This window comes from Vigna unguiculata, unplaced genomic scaffold, assembly GCF_037176805.1.
Source record: "Vigna unguiculata cultivar grain cowpea cultivar isolate G323 ecotype 2 unplaced genomic scaffold, ASM3717680v1 ptg000455l, whole genome shotgun sequence".
Classification (NCBI taxonomy): domain Eukaryota; kingdom Viridiplantae; phylum Streptophyta; class Magnoliopsida; order Fabales; family Fabaceae; genus Vigna; species Vigna unguiculata.
The window spans coordinates 21,939-44,344 of NW_028197090.1; the positions used below are offsets into that span (position 1 = coordinate 21,939).

Genomic DNA, 22,406 nt, shown 5'->3' on the forward strand with positions numbered 1-22,406 from the left:
ATTGGAGTATTACCTAATCATGCGCCTATTGCCTCAGCTGTCGATATAGGTATTTTGAGAATACGTCTTAAAGACCAATGGTTAACAATGGCTCTGATGGGGGGGTTTGCTAGAATAAATAATAATGAGATAACTGTTTTAGTAAATGATGCGGAAAAGGGTAGTGACATTGATCCACAAGAAGCACAGCAAACTCTTGAAATAGCAGAAACTAATTTGAATAAGGCTGAAGGCAAGAGACAAACAATTGAGGCAAATCTAGCTCTTAGACGAGCTAGAACACGAGTAGAGGCTATCAATGTTATTTCATAACAAGTTGAAATTGATGCGTCCCAATATCCGAAAACAATAAAAAGAAAAAAGAAACAGTCAGAAGAAAAAAGTAAGTAGAAAAGCTTATTAGATACCACAGTCAAAGGTATCTAATAAGTTATAACTATACCTTACCTACTATTGGATTTGAACCAATGACTCCCGCCGTATGAAAGCAATACTCTAACCACTGAGTTAAGTAGGTAATTTAGGACTCCTCCTCAAAAAAAAAAAAAGAAGAGTACCCATCTATCAGATTAATTGATTATAAATGTAAAATTACTGATAAGCAATACCAACCCCCGTTCAAGGGATTCGATCATGTAATATTCATCTTGACAAGCAATTATCTTCATACTATGATAAAATATGTATCAAAAACACAAGGGCTGTAGCTCAGTTAGGTAGAGCACCTCGTTTACACGAGCGCCAATGCTTTTTTTCAGAGGAGTTCATCTTGTAATTAAAAAAGTTTATCTTATAGTAAGAAATCGGTGTCTTACTCCATTTTAAGGAACAAAACAAGAGAACACTAGCCTGACAAAGGGTTTAGCCATAAAATCGAATCCATAATTGATTTGAGATATTGATAAGGTGAATACCCATTTCTCGTCAATGCTAAACATAAAGGGTATAGGGACCTAAAAAAGATTATCTTTTCTTCCTATTTTATGAACTTTAAGGTGTATGAAGTGTCATTTCTTATCTTCTATTTTAATTTTAGTAGGTGGATAAAGAGTCCATTTAACTTAAGTTGATCTAGGCCAGAAGCAGACCTACGTCAAGATAATCCTTCTTTGAAACACTTTGGTAGTGCTCTTTGATTGTTATACAAATAAAAAAGAAGAGCATAGGGAATCATCTCTTTATTCTTTACTGTAAAAAAAAAAAAAGATGGTGGACTAACTAATATTTTTATCAGTTAATGAAAAAGCTCAATGCAAAAAAAAATGCATGTTGGGTTTTGAAAACAATTTAAATCATTTAGATAATAATTAGTTTGATCTGTTTTACCGAGAAGGTCTACGGTTCGAGTCCGTATAGCCCTAATATTCCTACAGATACTAATAATATTAATACTATTTTGGATCGAATAGATCTCATTACTAAGACTATTACTAAAAAAAAAACAATTTGTAACTTTCTATTCGAACATATTCATATTCGATAGAATAATATTAATATTAGTATATTCAGCTAGTCTAAAAAAATGGAGACTTTAGACTAAAAATGAAAATGAATTTGGTATATTTTCTACATTCAGAGGAGTACTTTTATGTTTCTTCTTTACGAATATGATATTTTTTGGGCATTTCTAATAATATCAAGTTTGATTCCTATTTTGGCATTTCTAATTTCTGGAATTTTAGCCCCCATTAGCAAGGGACCGGAAAAACTTTCTAGTTATGAATCCGGAATAGAACCAATAGGCGATGCTTGGTTACAATTTCGAATCCGTTATTATATGTTTGCTCTCATTTTTGTTGTTTTTGATGTTGAACACGGTTTTTCTTTATCCATGGGCAATGAGTTTCGATGTATTAGGGGTATCCGTATTTTTAGAAGCTTTCTTATTCGTGCTTATCCTAATTGTTGGTTCAGTTTATGCATGGCGAAAGGGGGCATTAGAATGGTCTTAATTCTTGACTATTTAGACAATTAGAAAAAAAAATATTGAGACAATTATGAATTCCATTGAGTTTCCCTTACTTGATCAAACAACCCAAAATTCAGTTATTTCAACGACATTAAATGATTTTTCAAATTGGTCAAGATTATCCAGTTTATGGCCGCTTCTTTATGGTACGAGTTGTTGCTTCATTGAATTTGCTTCATTAATAGGATCACGATTCGATTTTGATCGTTATGGACTAGTACCACGATCGAGTCCTAGGCAGGCGGACCTAATTTTAACAGCGGGCACTGTAACTATGAAAATGGCCCCTTCTTTAGTTCGATTATATGAACAAATGCCCGAACCTAAATATGTTATTGCTATGGGAGCCTGTACAATTACGGGGGGGATGTTTAGTACCGATTCTTATAGTACTGTTCGAGGCGTAGATAAGCTAATTCCTGTAGATGTATATTTGCCGGGCTGTCCACCTAAACCGGAGGCCATTATAGATGCTATAACAAAACTTCGTAAGAAAATATCTCGAGAAATATATGAAGATCCAATGAGTTTTCAACGAGAGAATAGATGTTTTACTACCAACCATAAGTTTCATGTTGGATACAGTACTTATACTGACAATTATGGTCAAGAATTTTTCTATCAACCGCCATCTACTTCAGAGATATCGTCTGACACATTTTTTTAAAGTACAATAATAAAAAGCAATTCCTTTTTTAAAAATTTCATCGTATTTTAAAAATTTCATCGTAATAGAAAATACTAATACCAAACTCATAAAAAAAATTTAGGAGAAGCAAAAAATGCAAGGTCGTTTGTCTTCTTGGCTAGTCAAACATGGACTAATTCATAGATCCTTGGGTTTCGATTACCTAGGAATAGAGACTTTACAAATAAAGCCCGAGGATTGGCATTCCATTGCTGTCATTTTATATGTATATGGTTACAATTATCTACGTTCTCAATGTGCCTATGATGTAGCACCCGGAGGACTCTTAGCTAGTGTATATCATTTTACAAGAATAGAGTATGGTATAAATCAACCCGAAGAGGTATGCATAAAAATATTTGTATCAAGAAAAAATCCCAGAATTCCTTCGATTTTTTGGGTTTGGAAAAGTGCGGATTTTCAAGAAAAGGAATCTTATGATATGTTGGGAATCTCTTATGATAGTCATCCGCGTCTAAGACGTATTTTAATGCCCGAAAATTGGATAGGATGGCCTTTGCGTAAAGATTATATTGCTCCAAATTTTTATGAAATACAAGATGCTCACTAAATGATAAAAATAATAAACTAATCCAAACTTCTGCAACCCCAGTCAAAGAATATAAGTACATTCTGTTATAGATCAGACAAAATAATTGATTGACATTAAATCAGGCAGAGTAATGGAAGTTGCATTCAGATATTATTATGTGAGAAATCACAAAATTCAGAAATAATAGAATGAATAATTATAGGGTTTAAAATAGGATGGATAGGAGTTTCTTAAGATTCTAAAACAAAAACAATACTGAGTTCTTATCAGCCAAGCCAATAAAAGAAATAGGATGAACTGCAAAAATTCTTTATCTTTATAATAAACTAATTCTTTATCTTTATAATAAACTATATAACGTGCACATCACCATCAATTATACGGCCACGAAAAAAAAAACACAAAGAAAAGGGCTCGATTCTATTTTGGTAATCCTTCTCAGATGAATTCTTAATATTCTCACTCCACCCCAGAACTTCGACTTTTAGGTCTTTTAACCAACTAATTAAACCACTCGAATATTATGGAAATAGAAACCTTTTTTTGTATCGCAGAAAAAAAAGGAAAAAAATAGATAAAGAATTCATTATCTATATATCTATATCTATATATATATAGATACTATAGATAAGCGAATATACCTAATAAAAAATTGCATCTATTCTTTAATCATCTAGGAAAAGTATATCTACAGATACCTAAATAGATCAAAGAAATATGTTATGTATCAGAATCTAGAAGAACACAAATTTGTATGAGTATCTATCCCCCATATTCATTAAAATGAATATGGGGGATAGATACTCATACAAATGAATCTTGTGTCAGGAACCAGATTTGAACTGGTGACACGAGGATTTTCAGTCCTCTGCTCTACCAACTGAGCTATCCCGACCATTCTTGAAGCTTAATACTTTGATTTTAAAAGATTTTTAAAATCTATGTTAATGAATCTATATCAACTAAGTAAAAAAAAAGTTTGTAAGTGAGTTTCCGCAGTAATAATTATTTTTTATTGTTAATCGTTAATTACGCATATGAAAATTCCTTGCTAAAAAATAAGATATTAATTTATACATTTCTGATTAAAAAAAATTCTATGTGTTTCACATATATATTTATATCTATTCCAAAACTCGTCCCTTGTCATTATGATAGATAAGAAAATTATGATAGATAGGAAATTGATGAAAATAAAAATTCCAATTTCGTTGGGAAATAATAAATCGAATAAAACACATAAATAAGGACTTCAAGATAGAGAGGATATAGGAAAAAAATTAGAAAATGAAAAAGTATTTTTGGGGATAGAGGGACTTGAACCCTCATGATTTCTTAAGTCGACGGATTTTCCTCTTACTTTCAATTTCATTGTTGTCGGTATTGACATGTAGAATAGGACTCTATCTTTATTCTCATCTGATTTATCAGTTCTTCAAGGGTTTTAGCCGATTATGATGAAGTGAATAATTTCATCAATAAATATTCCATCTTTTCTTCAACTTCGAATTGATTTGATTCACATTTTTCATTTGTGAATATTTTTATCACAAATAGATCTTCAATAATAAAATAAAAAGTAACAAATTGAAAGAGTATTTCAGTATATATATATGTTTCTAAATGTTTATCTTTGATCCATTCCTGTAATTTTGGTGAAAGGATTCTTTTACTAATGCAATAAAAAAAGTCGTCAATTTCGTTTGTTAGAACAGCTTCCATAGAGTCTCTGCACCTATCCCTTTTTTATTATCACTTTCTGAATTTTTATTTGTTTTCAGAAAACAGGATTTGGCTCAGGATTGCCCATTGTGAATTCCAGGGTTTCTCTGAATTTGAAAATTATTACTTGGTAAGTTTCCATACCAAAACTCAATCCAATTAAGTCCGTAGCGTCTACCAATTTCGCCATATCCCCATCTTTTTTTTTATTTGAATCTGATTATAATAGAATGCTTTTTTTTTCATTTCTATTATGAGAATTATGCGGGAACTTTTGAATTCATTAAATACATATTATTTTATTAAATATTAAAAACCCCTTTCTCCAATTTTATAGATTTTATTTCATCTATATTGGATACCTTTATTTGTTTGAATCAGAACTAATTCTAATATCTATATATTAACAATTCAATATACACAGATATAGACCACATATCTACTTATCTTCTATGTACCTACTTATCTTCTTTTTTCATACAATTTAGAATACTCGAATGGTCGATTCTTTTTTTTTTTTTGTTTTTGCTTAAAAAAAAAAAGAAAATAAACAATCCATTTATTCATATACAATTTATATAACTAAAACGAATCTAGTGGCTAAAAAAAACCATTCTTTTAATTGAATATAATATAGAATTAGACATTTACTTAGAAATATGGAATTCCTTAATAAATATTTACTAAAATTTATATTTATTCAAATTTACTTTAAGTACTAATAAATAATCTTTTTGAAAGAAATCAATTTAATAATATATATCTAGAATAGTAGATCGAAATAAATTATATTAAATAAATTATATTAATATAATATTAATTATTATCTTGCACTTTATGTTATCAGATAAAATAAATAATAGAAATAATAAAAATTGGGTTTGATTTTCTATATTTTCTTTCTCTATTTTTGATGTTTGTATTAATTTGAATTTTGTTATAAATAACTAAAAATTGATAACTAAGATCCCATTCAATTCTTCTGCATATGTATATTTCGTTTACATTAGCCGGTTTAGCTCAGAGGTTAGAGCATCGCATTTGTAATGCGATGGTCATCGGTTCGAATCCGATAACCGGCTTTTCTCTATTTGTTTTTTACATAATTGATAATATCTTTTTTAGAAATAAAAAATTGGGAGAGTTCGATCTCTGCGGAAGAAATCAAGAAATTAACCTACTTTTTTGTATTCTTTTATATACAATAAATTCGGATATTGATAAAATTCATCTAATTCTTCTTTGTACTATAAAACTTTAGTAGATTTCGCTTCATTTAGAATTCTATAATATTTTTCATTTCGTTTAGTTTTCATTTCGATTTATAAGATTTTTCATTTTAAAAAAGGAGTTTTTATGTCACGTTACAGAGGACCTCGTTTCAAAAAAATACGTCGTCTAGGATATTTACCAGGACTTACTAGTAAAAGGCCAACAGTCAAAAACGAATTTCGAAATCAATTGCGCTTCAGTAAAAAATCTCAATATCGTATTCGTTTAGAAGAAAAACAAAAATTGCGTTTTCATTATGGTCTTACAGAACGACAATTGCTTAAATACGTTCGTATCTCCGGAAAAGCTAAAGGATCAACTGGTCAGGTTTTATTACAACTACTTGAAATGCGCTTGGATAACATACTTTTTCGATTGGGTATGGCTGCGACTATTCCTCAAGCCCGCCAATTTATAAACCATAGACATGTTTTAGTTAATGGTCGTATAGTGGATATACCAAGTTATCGTTGTAAACCTCAAGATATTATTACAGCAAAGGATGAACAAAAATCTAAAACTCTTATTCAAAATTATTTTGATTCAGCCCCCCATGAGAAATTGCCAAATCATTTGACTGTTCACCCTTTCCAATATAAAGGTTTAATTAATCAAATAATAGATAATAAATGGGTTGGTTTGAAAATAAATGAATTACTGGTTGTAGAATATTATTCTCGTCAAACTTAAACTTAACTAAAATAACAAGAGTTTTTTTTACAAGGATTTTCTGCTATTCATATATCATAGACATGGATATGCGAAAATTTTTATTCCTTGCCCACCCGTTATCCACTATTTTTTGTATTACCGAAAAATGAGGAATATAAAGTTGTCCATATCAACAAACAAATTTGAAATATGAAATAATGGTATGCATTGGGATGAGTAATATTGATGAATTTGGTAAAGATTCGGAAAGAGAGGGATTCGAACCCCCGGTAAACAAAAAGCCTACATAGCAGTTCCAATGCTACGCCTTGAACCACTCGGCCATCTCTCCTATATAATGATGCCCAGAAACCGGTTGAATGTTGAATAGTGAATCAATCCTATTTTTCATAAATGCATAAAACCTATTCAAACTATAAAAATACAAAGTAAAATTAAAAAAAAACCTCCTACAAGGTCTTAGGATAAACAAATTTGATTGATGAGTTCATTTTTACGTTATTTCGCACTGTATTATAATTATACAATTCCTTTATTTGTGGGATTGATTTCTCACACCATGATTAATTAAATTATAGAATGGATTTCTACCTATGCCTAGATCTCGGATAAATGAAAATTTTATAGATAAGACCTTTTCAATTGTAGCCAATATCTTATTACGAATAATTCCGACAACTTCAGGAGAAAAAAGGGCATTCACTTATTACAGAGATGGTGTGATTTGATTCCATTTTTTTTGACCGATTTCGGTCAAAAAAAAATGGAATGGAAAAACCCCACGCGTGTTGAAGGTGAAATTTGTAAATAAAAGGATTAATTCCTTCTGTCGTGTATCCTCGATTAATGAAGCCTTATATGCTTGAATTTTAGGTTTCTAGTATTAAGCGAAAGGTTATACCTATACTTATGGGGTTAGGTCAACCCCAAATTACTAGTACTGATAGGCAACATTGGGAAAGAAGCACTACGCTTGGGAATCAAGGACACGAAAACTTTGTATCTATCTATATCCATGGCTTATCGAGATTGGGACTAACAGGAATGGTTGGGACAATAAATATCCATCTCGTTCATATTTTGGATACCCATAGAACCATCGAAGATTATTGAGGTGACTAATTCCAGGAAATTAAGCAGCGTAGAGGACAAAGAAATTGTTGAAGTTCTTATTTTTTTTTATCAAGTACCTACATACTTAATGTTAAGAAATAATTTTTGACAGGAAGGTTGGCTAGAGATTTATTGTAAAAACACTAGCTCTGTTCAGTTGAGAATGAGAATACTGGAATATTTTTTGATTTGATGGATTTTTCTCATTACACACATAAGGGGGGAGCCGTATGAGATGAAAATCTCACGTACAGTTCTGGAGCGGAGATTCTTTGAACCGAATGACGACCGTAACGGATGTCAGCTCAATCTGAAGGAAATTATGCAGAAGCTTTACAGAATTATTATGAGGCTATGCGACTGGAAATTGATCCCTATGATCGAAGTTATATACTTTATAACATAGGCCTTATTCACACAAGTAACGGAGAACATACTAAAGCTTTGGAATATTATTTTCGGGCGCTCGAACGAAACCCATTTTTACCCCAAGCTTTTAATAATATGGCCGTGATCTGTCATTACGTGCGACTATCTCCACTATAGAAAGAAAAAAGAAAAGAACAAGCAAATCCACAAATTTTAATATAAGAAATATAGAAATATAAATAATTATAAATAAGAAAGGCTTTCTACATATATATATCGTTCAAAACAACGATTTTTATCAGCTGTAGCAAAGAAACTTCATAGAAGTAAAAATATGAAGAAATCGATATGTCTAGATACCCTCTTTTTCTATGGATAAAAGATCTAATTGATAAAGGAAGCATCGTAAGGATCAATTAACACGGTTTTCAATCGATATAATAAAAACTGCTTCCTTATCTCATGATAAATAAAGAAGTCAGGAATCCACTTATGTAATAAAAAGGATCCCCTGGTATTTTGAGCAGCGGTGTAGTATCAAATCCCAAAGATAGAAAGTATTTTCTCTTTACTTATAAGAACTTATAAGATAAGAAAGAAAAAACTTTTACCAAGATTCTATAGAAATGAATCTATCATATATTTTTGTATATGATATATAAAATCGAGATAGTTACCTTTCAGAAAATTAGAATTAGGGCGTTAATGCCAATGCTTGATTCCCTTTTCTGAAGGTAGGAGAAAAGATAAAACTAAAAAAAAAGATGAAATTCTTTGAAATTCTTTATTTATTAGTAAAAATGAAAGTTTGAAACTCATATTAATAATTTCTTTTTTTCTTTTAGTTAACTTCAAGATAATAGAACAAAAAAAGAATTGACTACTGAGCCGTATGAGTCAGGAAATTCTCAAGTACGGTTCTAAGGAAAGGAATTGACTCACCTATTTCGACCGAGGAGAACAGGCCATTCGGCAGGGAGACTCAGAAGTTGCGGAGTCTTGGTTTAATCAAGCCGCTGAATATTGGAAACAAGCTATAGCTCTCACCCCCGGTAATTATATTGCAGCACAGAATTGGTTGAAGATCACAGGGCGTTTTGAATAAGAACACTCTGTTTCTTTTTTTTCTTATATATTTATCTATCTATATAAAGATATAGATAGATAAATATATATTGTTATAAATTCTTGTTTCTTGTCCCTATCAAATTCAAAAATCATTTCTATAGGAACGACCAATCACATAATTTAAATATATCCCTTCTAATTTTGTTCGATTTTGTCTAGTATTTCATAGAAATAAACGAGATGTGGATACAGTAGATAATTTTCTCCTTTTTTCTGTTATTTAAACTAATATTCAATCAAATTAAGAAAAGAGACCTTCAAAAAAAGAAATAAAATATAGGTATATTGCCTAATAATGAATGCTAATGCCTGCTCAATTTGAAATAGAGTACATACTTATACTTTATCTAAAAAAAAAAATAAAATCTAAGGAATAGAATTAGAATAAAATCTGAATACATTTGATTAGGCTGCACGAAAAATTATTGAACTTCCATTCAGAGTTCCCAAAAAGGTCTTAGAAGATTAAAATAGGTCCGTTGAGCGCCTCACTCTTATGTCATAATAGATTCGAACACTTGCCCCGAATTGACTTCGAGATCATAATTGTTCTAGTGAAAAACTAAAGAAATGAAATTTACTAAGATATCCAATACATGAGAGATAGGAGAGAACAAAACTCAATAGAAACATCTCTAATAAGTTCACTAATTCTGTTTTATGTTGGCAGGTCTCTTTGTATGTGTTGTCTGGAAAGAGGAGGACTCAATGATTATTCGTTCACCGGAACCAGAAGTTAAAATTTTGGTAGATAGGGATCCTATAAAAACTTCTTTTGAGGAATGGGCAAAACCTGGTCATTTCTCAAGAACAATAGCTAAGGGACCAGATACTACTACTTGGATCTGGAACCTACATGCTGACGCTCATGATTTTGATAGCCATACTAATGATTTAGAGGAGATTTCCCGAAAAGTTTTTAGTGCGCATTTTGGCCAACTCTCTATCATCTTTCTTTGGCTGAGTGGCATGTATTTTCATGGTGCTCGTTTTTCCAATTATGAGGCATGGTTAAGTGATCCTACTCACATTAGGCCTAGTGCTCAGGTGGTTTGGCCAATAGTGGGTCAAGAAATATTGAATGGTGATGTAGGGGGGGGGTTCCGAGGAATACAAATAACCTCTGGTTTTTTTCAGATTTGGAGAGCATCTGGAATAACTAATGAATTACAACTCTATTGTACTGCAATTGGTGCATTGGTCTTTGCAGCCTTAATGCTTTTTGCTGGTTGGTTTCATTATCACAAAGCTGCTCCAAAATTGGCTTGGTTCCAAGATGTAGAATCTATGTTGAATCACCATTTGACAGGGCTCCTAGGGTTGGGGTCTCTTTCTTGGGCAGGACATCAAATACATGTATCTTTACCGATTAACCAATTTCTAAATGCTGCAGTAGATCCCAAAGAGATACCACTTCCTCATGAATTTATCCTAAATCGGGATCTTTTGGCTCAACTTTATCCGAGTTTTTCCGAGGGAGCAACCCCATTTTTTACCTTGAATTGGTCAAAATACGGAGAATTTCTTACTTTTCGTGGAGGATTAGATCCAGTAACTGGAGGTTTATGGCTGACCGATATTATACACCATCATTTAGCTATTGCAATTCTTTTCTTGATAGCGGGTCACATGTATAGGACCAACTGGGGTATTGGTCACAATATAAAAGACATTTTAGAGGCACATAAAGGTCCATTTACAGGCCAGGGTCATAAAGGTATATATGAGATTCTAACAACGTCATGGCATGCTCAATTATCTATTAATCTAGCTATGTTAGGCTCTTTGACCATTGTTGTAGCTCACCATATGTATTCTATGCCTCCTTATCCATACCTAGCTACTGACTATGGTACACAACTGTCATTGTTTACACATCACATGTGGATTGGTGGATTTCTCATAGTCGGTGCTGCTGCGCATGCAGCGATTTTTATGGTAAGAGATTATGATCCGACTATTCGATACAACGATCTATTAGATCGTGTCCTTAGACATCGTGATTCAATCATATCACATCTTAACTGGGTATGTATCTTTTTAGGTTTTCACAGTTTTGGTTTGTATATTCATAATGATACCATGAGCGCATTAGGGCGCCCTCAAGATATGTTTTCAGATACTGCTATACAATTACAGCCGATCTTTGCTCAATGGATACAAAATACCCACGCTTTAGCACCTGGCACAACAGCCCCAGGTGCAGCAACAAGTACCAGTTTGACTTGGGGAGGTGAAAATTTAGTAGCAGTGGGCGGTAAAGTTGCTTTGTTACCTATTCCTTTAGGAACTGCGGATTTTTTGGTCCATCATATTCATGCATTTACAATTCATGTAACAGTATTGATACTCTTAAAGGGTGTTCTATTTGCTCGTAGTTCACGATTGATACCGGATAAAGCAAATCTAGGTTTTCGTTTCCCTTGTGATGGACCTGGAAGAGGGGGGACATGCCAAGTATCCGCTTGGGATCATGTCTTCTTAGGACTATTTTGGATGTACAATTCAATTTCCGTAGTTATATTCCATTTCAGTTGGAAAATGCAGTCAGATGTTTGGGGTAGTATAAGTGATCAAGGGATAGTAACTCATATCACAGGAGGAAATTTTGCGCAGAGTTCCATTACCATTAATGGGTGGCTTCGTGATTTCTTATGGGCGCAGGCATCCCAGGTAATTCAGTCTTATGGTTCTTCATTATCTGCATATGGTCTTTTTTTCTTGGGTGCACATTTTGTATGGGCTTTTAGTTTAATGTTTCTATTCAGCGGGCGTGGTTATTGGCAAGAACTTATTGAATCCATTGTTTGGGCTCATAATAAATTAAAAGTTGCTCCTGCTACTCAGCCCAGAGCCTTGAGCATTGTACAAGGACGTGCTGTAGGAGTAACACATTACCTTCTAGGTGGAATTGCCACAACATGGGCATTCTTCTTAGCAAGAATTATTGCAGTAGGATAATAGCTAGGAGGATTTGAAAATCATTATGGCATTAAGATTTCCAAGCTTTAGTCAAGGCTTAGCTCAAGACCCCACTACTCGTCGTATTTGGTTTGGTATTGCTACCGCACATGACTTCGAAAGTCATGATGATATTACTGAGGAACGTCTTTATCAGAATATTTTTGCTTCTCATTTCGGGCAATTAGCAATCATTTTTCTGTGGACTTCCGGGAATCTCTTTCATGTAGCTTGGCAAGGTAATTTTGAGACATGGGTACAGGATCCTTTACATGTAAGACCTATTGCTCATGCAATTTGGGATCCTCATTTTGGTCAACCAGCTGTAGAAGCTTTTACTCGAGGGGGTGCTCTAGGTCCTGTTAATATAGCCTATTCTGGTGTTTATCAGTGGTGGTATACAATCGGTTTACGTACTAATGGGGATCTTTATACTGGAGCTATTTTTCTATTAATACTTTCTATTATATCTTTAATAGCAGGTTGGTTACACCTACAACCAAAATGGAAACCGAGTGTTTCGTGGTTTAAAAATGCCGAATCCCGCCTCAATCATCATTTGTCAGGACTATTCGGAGTAAGTTCCTTGGCTTGGACAGGGCATTTAGTTCATGTTGCTATTCCGGGGTCCAGGGGGGAATCCGTTCGATGGAACAATTTATTAGATATCTTGCCGCACCCCGAGGGATTAGGTCCATTTTTTACAGGTCAGTGGAATCTTTATGCTCAAAACCCAGATTCCAATAATCATATATTTGGTACCCCTCAAGGAGCAGGAACTGCTATTCTAACACTTCTCGGAGGATTTCATCCGCAAACTCAAAGTTTATGGTTAACTGATATTGCACACCATCATTTGGCTATTGCGTTTATTTTTCTAGTTGCTGGCCATATGTATAGAACTAATTTCGGGATTGGTCACAGTATTAAAGATCTTTTAGAAGCACATACTCCTCCGGGGGGTAGATTGGGGCGTGGGCATAAGGGTCTTTATGATACAATCAATAATTCAATTCATTTTCAATTAGGTCTTGCTCTAGCCTCTTTAGGGGTTATTACTTCCTTGGTAGCACAACACATGTACTCTTTACCTGCTTATGCGTTTATAGCGCAAGACTTTACTACTCAAGCTGCCTTATATACTCATCATCAATATATAGCAGGCTTCATTATGACAGGGGCTTTTGCTCATGGAGCTATCTTTTTTATTAGAGATTATAATCCAGAGCAGAATCAAGATAATGTCTTGGCAAGAATGTTAGACCATAAAGAAGCTATCATATCCCACTTAAGTTGGGCTAGCCTCTTTCTGGGGTTCCATACTCTGGGACTTTATGTCCATAACGATGTCATGCTTGCTTTTGGTACTCCGGAGAAACAAATTTTGATTGAACCTATATTTGCCCAATGGATACAATCTGCTCATGGTAAAACTTCCTATGGGTTCGATATACTTTTATCTTCAACGAACAGTCCGGCGTTCAATGCGGGACGAAGCATATGGTTGCCTGGTTGGTTAAACGCTGTAAATGAGAATAGTAATTCTCTATTCTTAACAATAGGGCCTGGAGACTTCTTGGTTCATCATGCTATTGCTCTTGGTTTACATACAACTACTTTGATTTTAGTAAAAGGTGCTTTGGATGCGCGTGGTTCTAAGTTAATGCCTGATAAAAAAGATTTTGGTTATAGTTTTCCTTGTGATGGCCCGGGACGAGGCGGAACTTGTGATATTTCCGCTTGGGACGCATTTTATTTGGCAGTTTTCTGGATGTTAAATACCATTGGATGGGTTACTTTTTATTGGCATTGGAAACACATTACACTATGGCAGGGTAATATTTCACAGTTTAATGAATCTTCTACCTATTTGATGGGATGGTTAAGAGATTATCTATGGTTGAACTCTTCACAACTTATCAATGGATATAACCCTTTTGGTATGAATAGTTTATCAGTCTGGGCATGGATGTTCTTGTTTGGACATCTTGTTTGGGCTACTGGATTTATGTTCTTAATTTCTTGGCGCGGATATTGGCAGGAATTGATTGAAACTTTGGCATGGGCTCATGAACGTACACCTTTGGCTAATTTGATTCGATGGAGAGATAAACCAGTGGCTCTTTCCATTGTGCAAGCAAGATTGGTTGGACTAGCCCACTTTTCCGTAGGTTATATATTTACTTATGCAGCCTTCTTAATTGCCTCTACATCGGGCAAATTCGGTTAATTGAATTCTTTATTATATATATCTGGCAAGAATCTCATTTCCTTCTATAGGGAAGAGAAGCCACTTATACATCTAGGATCCGACTTCTATCATTGATGCTAATAGCAAATTAACCATTATGGCAAGGAAAAGTGTTATTCAGAGGGAAAAGAAGAGACAAAAATTGGAACAGAAATATCATTTGATTCGCCGATCCTCAAAAAAAGAAATAAGCAAAGTTCCGTCGTTAAGTGAGAAATGGGAAATTCATGGAAAATTAGAATCACTACCGCGTAATAGTGCACCTATACGTCTTCATCGACGTTGTTTTTCGACCGGAAGACCGAGAGCTAATTATCGAGACTTTGGATTATCTGGACACATACTTCGGGAAATGGTTCATGCATGTTTCTTGCCGGGTGCAACAAGATCCAGTTGGTAAGGATTTCCAATTATCTTCATTTTTTTCATTTTATTATCAGCGATCATAGGAGGGTCCCTTTACCGTTATGTATAAATGGTTTATTCTATTTATATAGATATGGTAAAGGGACGCATTCCATCTTTGTTTTTGTTCATTAGTTATCAATTCTTTTCTTTATCGCGGAGTAGAGCAACTTGGTAGCTCGCAAGGCTCATAACCTTGAGGTTACGGGTTCAAATCCCGTCTCCGCAACTTTTTGAATTTGATAAAAAAACAAGGTTTCAAGAAGAAGGGCATTATACGCAGTAAATTCTATGGCATTTTTCATACTATGACTATTAAATACATAGGGCGGATAGCGGGAATCGAACCCGCGTCTTCTCCTTGGCAAAGAGAAATTTTACCATTCGACTATATCCGCGTTTTCATTGTACTTGATATGCGATTCTATTTATACAGAGATGGGCCTGATATTCTATATAGGGATATAGGGATAATGAAAAAGAAATTTAGATAATAGATATTGTCTCCCAAATAAAATATTTTCTATTACTATTCATTTTTATCAAGAATTCCCATTTCTATTATTACATTTCTATTATTATATATGGTTTTTTTCTATATATCTATATAATTGAATTGAAATTATCATTCTATCGAATATTTTGATTTACTTTTTTCTTAAAAAAGTAAGTTCCTATTAATAAAAAATTATATTTATCTATATAGAGATACAGATAGATATTCTATATTATTAAATACTAGACGACGTATAAATAGATTTATAGTATTTCATTTGAATATTCTATTCATATCATATTAATATGAATAGAATATTCAAATGAAATTCAAATTTTTATAGTTCATTTTTTCTATTTTATTTCTTTTAGTTTCACAATGTACCACCATATAAGTATAAGATATAAGATTTTTCCAATAGAAGAAGTTTACTCCCCCTTAGAATGTAATGTGTTATAGTTTTCTTTTTTTTTTTTAGGAACTGATCTATTCCCTTTATGGCTGACAATCCGAAAGAATTCTGAGGGAGGGGTCATTTCATTTTTAATCTAGAATAAAAAGAACTTCAAGAAATGAGAGAATTAAGAATACCCACTAGAAACACTAATCCAATCCATAATGATGTACCGGAAAATAGAACATTTTTGTTATTTGACCAACCTTCAGGAGAAGCAAATACAACAGGTACACTAATCAATAAAATAAATGAAATAGCAATTAATGCAAAAACAGCTAATTGGAAAGCAATAGTCATGTTTCTAATCCTCCAATTTACCAACAAAAGAACTTTACCATTTGATCCCTCAACCCCTGGATGCCTTTCTTAATATTCATTGAAAAAAAAATTTGTAAATGGAAAAACGCAGAAGGGTTTTATCATGAATTCATTGATTTTGTTTATTATCAACCCTTTTGAGGCTTGGATCGAGGATAGTTTTTTTACTTCACAAAAAGGCATGCTGGATTTTGTACCTATATACATACCGATAGAAAACTAAACCAATAAATTCACATTGAATATCTTTCCTATGGGTCGATAAAAGGGTATCAATTCAAATACTCATGGTCTACTCAGTGGAATAAAGATAAAAAAATATATATATTAGCTTTTGGAGAGATGGCTGAGTGGTTGATAGCCCCGGTCTTGAAAACCGGTATAGTTTGAAACAAAGAATTATCGAGGGTTCGAATCCCTCTCTCTCCTTTTTCTCGATGAATAGATTTGTTTATTTTCTTAGTTTCTATCGAATCTTTTTTTCGGACTGGGCTATATATCCTCAACATCCCGAAAAAAAGATTCGATAGAAACTAAGAAAATAGGAAAATAAATTCTTCTTTACGACTCGCTCTACTCAACCAAATATTTATAGTAAAAAAAAGGGATTTCTACTTCATTGGATCTCACGTCTCAATTAAGAGGAGTCATGGAAAGAACAGGTTCAAAATCGCGATCAATTCCTTTTTCAAATCCTGCGGCAGCTGCGCGAGCTCTTCCCGCGTGCCATAAATGGCCTACAAATAGAAAGAATCCTAGAACAAAATGAGAAGTAGCTAACCAACTTCTAGGAGAAACATAATTGACTGCATTAATCTCTGTAGCTACGCCACCCACGGAATTTAATGAACCTAAAGGAGCATGAGTCATATATTCCGCAGAACGACGTTCTTGCCAAGGCTGTATATCTTTTTTCAGTCTACTCAAGTCTAAACCATTAGGACCCCTTAGAGGTTCTAACCAAGGAGCACGCAAATCCCAAAAACGCATAGTTTCTCCGCCAAAAATAACTTCTCCAGTCGGGGAACGCATTAGATATTTACCTAAACCTGTAGGTCCTTGAGCAGATCCTACATTAGCCCCAAGACGTTGGTCTCTAACTAGAAAAGTAAATGCTTGAGCTTGAGAAGCTTCTGGACCAGTGGGCCCATAAAACTCACTAGGATAAGCGGTATTATTAAACCAGACAAAGCAACAAGCAATAAAACCAAAAACAGATAAAGCACCTAAACTATAAGATAAGTAAGCTTCTCCAGACCATACAAGTGCACGCCGAGCCCATGCAAAGGGTTTGGTTAAGATATGCCAGATTCCACCAAGTATACAAATGGAACCCAACCATACATGCCCTCCAATAATATCTTCCAAATCGTCCACACTAACAATCCACCCTTCGCCCCCAAAAGGCGATTTTAATAAATATCCAAATAGAATACTTGGACTAAGGGTCAAATTGGTTATTTTTCTTACATCTCCCCCCCCCGGAGCCCATGTATCATATATACCTCCAAAATAAAGAGCCTTGAATACTAGAAGAAAAGCACCTATACCTAACAAGATTAAGTGAATACCCAAAATTGTAGTCATTTTATTTCTATCTTTCCATACATAACCGAAGAACGGAAAAGATTCTTCAAGAGTCTCAGGTCCCAGAAGTGCATGATAAATACCGCCAAAGCCCAATACTGCAGAGGAAATTAAGTGAAGTACTCCAGACACAAAGTATGGAAAAGTGTCTATAACTTCCCCCCCAGGACCTACTCCCCAACCTAGAGTAGCTAGGTGGGGAAGCAAAATTAAACCTTGTTCATACATGGGCTTCTCGGGTACGAAATGAGCCACTTCAAAAAGGTTCATTGCTCCGGCCCAGAATACTATTAATCCAGCATGGGCTACATGGGCCCCTAATAGTTTACCAGATAAATTGATAAGTCGGGCATTCCCGGCCCACCAAGCGAAACCGGTAGTTTCCTGGTCACGACCAGTTAAAGCTAAAGTTCCATTAAAGAGCGTTTCCACGTGGTAGAACCTCCTCAGGGAATATAAGGTTTTCATGAGGCTGATCTTGAGCTGCCATCCACGCACGAATACCTTCGTTTAAGAGAATATTTTTTGTGTAGAAAGTCTCAAATTCAGGATCTTCCGCTGCGCGGATTTCTTGAGAAACGAAGTCATAAGCACGTAGGTTCAGGGCCAAACCGACTACCCCAAGAGCACTCATCCATAAACCAGTTACTGGTACAAATAACATAAAGAAATGTAACCAACGTTTATTGGAAAAAGCAACCCCAAAGATTTGGGACCAAAAGCGATTAGCAGTAACCATTGAATAAGTTTCTTCAGCTTGGGTTGGGTTAAAAGCACGGAATGTATTTGCGCCATCACCATCTTCAAATAAAGTATTTTCTACGGTTGCACCATGAATAGCGCATAGTAGTGCAGCGCCCAATACACCAGCAACTCCCATCATATGAAATGGGTTTAATGTCCAATTATGAAATCCTTGGAAAAAGAGGATGAATCGAAATATAGCTGCTACACCAAAACTTGGAGCAAAGAACCAACCAGACTGACCCAGTGGATAAATAAGGAATACAGAAACAAAAACAGCAATTGGACCTGAGAATGCGATTGCATTATAAGGTCGCAATTGAACAGATCGAGCAAGTTCAAATTGACGTAACATGAAACCTATTAATCCGAAAGCACCGTGGAGAGCAACAAAAGTCCACAGACCGCCTAACTGACACCAACGGGTAAAATCTCCCTGTGCTTCAGGACCCCACAGTAACAACAAAGAGTGTGCTAAACTATTAGCGGGAGTGGAAACTGCAGCGGTTAAGAAGTTGCAGCCTTCTAAATAAGAACTTGCCAAGCCGTGAGTATACCATGAAGTTACAAAGGTCGTACCTGTAAACCAACCCCCCAAGGCGAAATAGGCGCAAGGAAAGAGTAATAGACCGGACCAACCCACAAAAACGAAACGGTCCCTCCGCAACCAGTCATCCATAATATCAAATAAATCATTTTCATCTTTGGTAAATTTACCAAGAGCTATAGTCATAGCGATCCTCCTATTCAACTACTTCAACCATTTCCCAACACCTCATAGAGCATTTTCAGAGATGGGACGGACCTTGATCATTTATCTCTATTCATTTCTCTCTCTATATATATATAGAATATATAAGTATACTTTCCCTTGTTTTCTAATCGGTTTCGAATAAAAAATCATTTATGGGTCTATTGATATCTAGGGCAAATCCATGAACTCGATGTGGTTATTCCTTATCTATTCTTAAAAATCTTCCAAGTCATCAATCATAAAATCTGCTATGACTCCAAAATCCGATAGAAATTTTTTTTTCAGAACTGTTCAAGAAACAAATGATCCCCTGTTTCACTTCTTATACCTAGCGGATCTTCAGACATATTTCTCTCCTTTCATCAAAGAAACTTATTCTTGAAGTTTGGTTGTGAATTGACTTCTATTTTGTCTAGGAAACTACTGTAGGATCATAGGTTTTCTAAATTTCTATTTCATTTACAGTTTTTTCTTTAGTATTTCATTTTTTTTTATAAATACTATAATAAAAAGAAAAAACTGTAAATGAAAGTTTTTGTCTCATATATATGAATTGCTGGAAAAATATCGTACACATCGATATGAAAAGAAACTATTTGATATGTGAAGACATAATTTAATGTATTTTTCTATTATTTCTATAAGATTCTATCTAATCTTATAGAAATAATAGAAATTTATGGAAAAAAATATGTTTCATTTTAATTTTAAAAAAACTTGTTTGGTGGAACTTGAAATTCGTATTAAGGCCCTTCTGAGTAAAGAAAAGGCATAACCTTTTTTCTTAGTTCAGAAACAAGAAGATTTCATTGGAAATATTCAGAGATTCTTAGGGAGTCTAAACGAAAAAAGTCTTAAAAAGAAAAAAAATTGTTCGAATTGAATCTTTATCAAATTTGAATATCAGAATAGTAGATATAAATATAATTCAACGGGTTAGGTCCACTTACTTTTTTTTATTTTTCCATTATTGAATTTTACACTTTTTCTTTTTTATTACAAATAGAAACTTTTTCAAAATATCAAGAATCTTTTTATTCTTCCTTCAAATAGAAAGACTATTGCTTTTGAAAAAAAAAGTAAAAAGCCCCTTATCGGATTTGAACCGATGACTTACGCCTTACCATGGCGTTACTCTACCACTGAGTTAAAAGGGCCCTTTTTCTTTCTTTCAATTTCTAAATAAGGAACTAGCATGACTAGTACATATATTTGTTACTGTGTATACTTATTCTATAAATTTATATAAATTATTTCTATAAATTTATATAAATTATATAAATTAAATGATATAAATGGGATTAGAATACATGTACATCAATATCTATTATTTGTATAATGACTCATCAAAGAACAAAAAATTGGATTTACCTAGTGAATAGAATATAGTTAAAAAAAAGAATTGATTAAGATTGGATTTGATCCATATCAAATATATTATTTCAAAATGGATTCTTGAAGTCATTCTAATCATAACACTAAATTCTTTTTATTGATACATAAATGTACTCACAAAATAAAATATTTCATCGAAACATTGATAAAATCGAATCATTGATAAAATGGATTCAATATGTTCTGTCCCTAAACCAAATTTTTATTTTTTTATTGAAAAATTCTATTTTCCAAAGTTTTTTTTCTTAGTATTAGATATAAATCTACCTATCGAATCTTAGTATTAGTAATAAATGATAGAAATGAAGTTTTAACCTCTCGTCCTTTGCAACAAACGAATCATTCCTGTGAAGAATTTTCTCTTTATTGGAACATTACTTCTTTTTTTTTCTTATTATGACTGGAATAAAAAAATTTAGAAATATAAATGATTAATAAAAAATTTCTATGGAATTATGAAAGAACGAAAAATATTTTTTTTTTATCGAATCATATCATTATATTGACAATTGCAAAAAACTGTTCATACTATGAACGTAGTATAATGGCGGTCGGGCAAGTATGCCCCCATCGTCTAGTGGTTCAGGACATCTCTCTTTCAAGGAGGCAGCGGGGATTCGACTTCCCCTGGGGGTAGGGTGTTACGAAAGGAAGTTGATCAAAAATTTTCAATAAAAACTGAAATGTATTCTTCCTATTGTGCTGGGTCGATGCCCGAGCGGTTAATGGGGACGGACTGTAAATTCGTTGGCAATATGTCTACGCTGGTTCAAATCCAGCTCGGCCCAAGAATTTGCCGATCCACTATGAAATTCTATAACCCATTTATAGTTCTCTGGAAATGACTGATGTGCTATGATACGGAAGAATCAAAATATTAAACATATCTAAGGTTATTTCTTTTTTTTCTGTATTCCATATTTCTTTCCACAAATTCAAAATCTTGTTAATAATCGGTATTCATGTCAAGATCTGTAAGTAGAAAATATAAGGAAAAATTGAAAAAAAAAATATTTTTTTTTCATTGATTCAATTTTCAATCGATTTGTTAATAGAATAAGAATAAGAAACGGATTACGAGTAATTTGTGTCGATCTCACTAAAGTGGATATCGATATACATATCAATATATAAAAAAATGCGCTTTTTTCATTTACAACAAAAAGGTTCGAATCCGAAATAGAAAAAGAAAAGGTTTGACAGAAACGGTCCGTAAAAATATTTATACAGTACACCCCTTTCCCTGGGATTGTAGTTCAATTGGTCAGAGCACCGCCCTGTCAAGGCGGAAGCTGCGGGTTCGAGCCCCGTCAATCCCGTTGGATATAAATCCAAAAAAATAAAAAATAAATTCCTTTTTTGTGTATTTGTAGGGAATCAAATTGATAAACAAAATTTTATTTGGGGCCCCCCCCTGCTTTTTCATTTGTTTCGCCGAAAAAGGAAGGAAAGGGATTTTGGACTTTCATCAAGAATAAATGTTTTTTTGTTTTATTTAGTATGGATAAAAGATCTTCCTATGTTATACTATTTCATGAGTTGATTTGATAGC

The 22,406-nt window shown here is 33.7% G+C and overlaps 7 non-coding genes across 7 annotated transcripts; 3 read left to right on the forward strand and 4 right to left on the reverse strand.

Moving 5' to 3' along the window:
• Positions 1-4,032: 4,032 nt before the first annotated feature.
• TRNAF-GAA (transfer RNA phenylalanine (anticodon GAA)) lies at positions 4,033-4,105 on the reverse strand. Its single transcript has one exon. It is a non-coding gene; the product is annotated as a tRNA-Phe (tRNA).
• Positions 4,106-5,941: 1,836 nt separating this feature from the next.
• TRNAT-UGU (transfer RNA threonine (anticodon UGU)) lies at positions 5,942-6,014 on the forward strand. Its single transcript has one exon. It is a non-coding gene; the product is annotated as a tRNA-Thr (tRNA).
• Positions 6,015-7,119: 1,105 nt separating this feature from the next.
• TRNAS-GGA (transfer RNA serine (anticodon GGA)) lies at positions 7,120-7,207 on the reverse strand. The gene has a single exon. It is a non-coding gene; the product is annotated as a tRNA-Ser (tRNA).
• An 8,223-nt stretch (positions 7,208-15,430) lies between these two features.
• Positions 15,431-15,501, reverse strand: TRNAG-GCC (transfer RNA glycine (anticodon GCC)). Its single transcript has one exon. It is a non-coding gene; the product is annotated as a tRNA-Gly (tRNA).
• Positions 15,502-20,544: 5,043 nt separating this feature from the next.
• Positions 20,545-20,616, reverse strand: TRNAT-GGU (transfer RNA threonine (anticodon GGU)). Its single transcript has one exon. It is a non-coding gene; the product is annotated as a tRNA-Thr (tRNA).
• A 942-nt stretch (positions 20,617-21,558) lies between these two features.
• TRNAY-GUA (transfer RNA tyrosine (anticodon GUA)) lies at positions 21,559-21,642 on the forward strand. Its single transcript has one exon. It is a non-coding gene; the product is annotated as a tRNA-Tyr (tRNA).
• A 457-nt stretch (positions 21,643-22,099) lies between these two features.
• TRNAD-GUC (transfer RNA aspartic acid (anticodon GUC)) lies at positions 22,100-22,173 on the forward strand. Its single transcript has one exon. It is a non-coding gene; the product is annotated as a tRNA-Asp (tRNA).
• Positions 22,174-22,406: the final 233 nt, after the last annotated feature.